Consider the following 676-nt stretch of genomic DNA (forward strand, 5'->3'; position numbering starts at 1 on the left):
TGCTGTCATTGAGAACAATGGACTTGTGTATATTTCAGGTTACAGGCAGAACCTTGTAGGAATCTTATTTAATTATGTGATATATTAATGTTATATTGATTATGTTATTGCCTGTAAATCCAGTTGCTTAATAAAGCTGCAGTCATTTTGCAATAAAGTTGTGTTTGCAGTCAATTAATGGGTGTCTGGGGGCAACGAGTTCTGCAGTGGAGGCTCTGGTGCTGAATAACCTATGAGAAGAGGTACAACATGGACTGAATAATGAAACTGAGAAAATAAGAATTATATAAAAGTCTGGATTAAGGAAAGGGGGTAGGGAAGAGGGGGAGGAAATCCCCAAACATTTATTTTTAGCACATCAGACTCCAGAACCAGTACATTTATGCATGGTTTTCTTTAAGGTCCAACTAAAAAGCAGCATTGTGTGAAGCATCTGCACACGAACACAGGAGAGGATAATATTTGATTTAAAAAATACAAGTAAACGATAACTGCCAATATTGAGACCATGTGAAGGCAAAGGAACAAAGCATACTTTCATTGCTAATCATGTTAACATCAAAGTTTGAAGAGTACATTCACCCATTCAGAGGAAATGCCATCACACTTCTGACGATCACATCTGCCACTAATATCATCCGGCATGTGGTCTTACTTTTATCTCTCTACCAAAATT

The sequence above is a fragment of the Dromiciops gliroides genome, chromosome 1 (genome assembly GCF_019393635.1).
Source record: "Dromiciops gliroides isolate mDroGli1 chromosome 1, mDroGli1.pri, whole genome shotgun sequence".
Taxonomy (NCBI): Eukaryota; Metazoa; Chordata; class Mammalia; order Microbiotheria; family Microbiotheriidae; genus Dromiciops; species Dromiciops gliroides.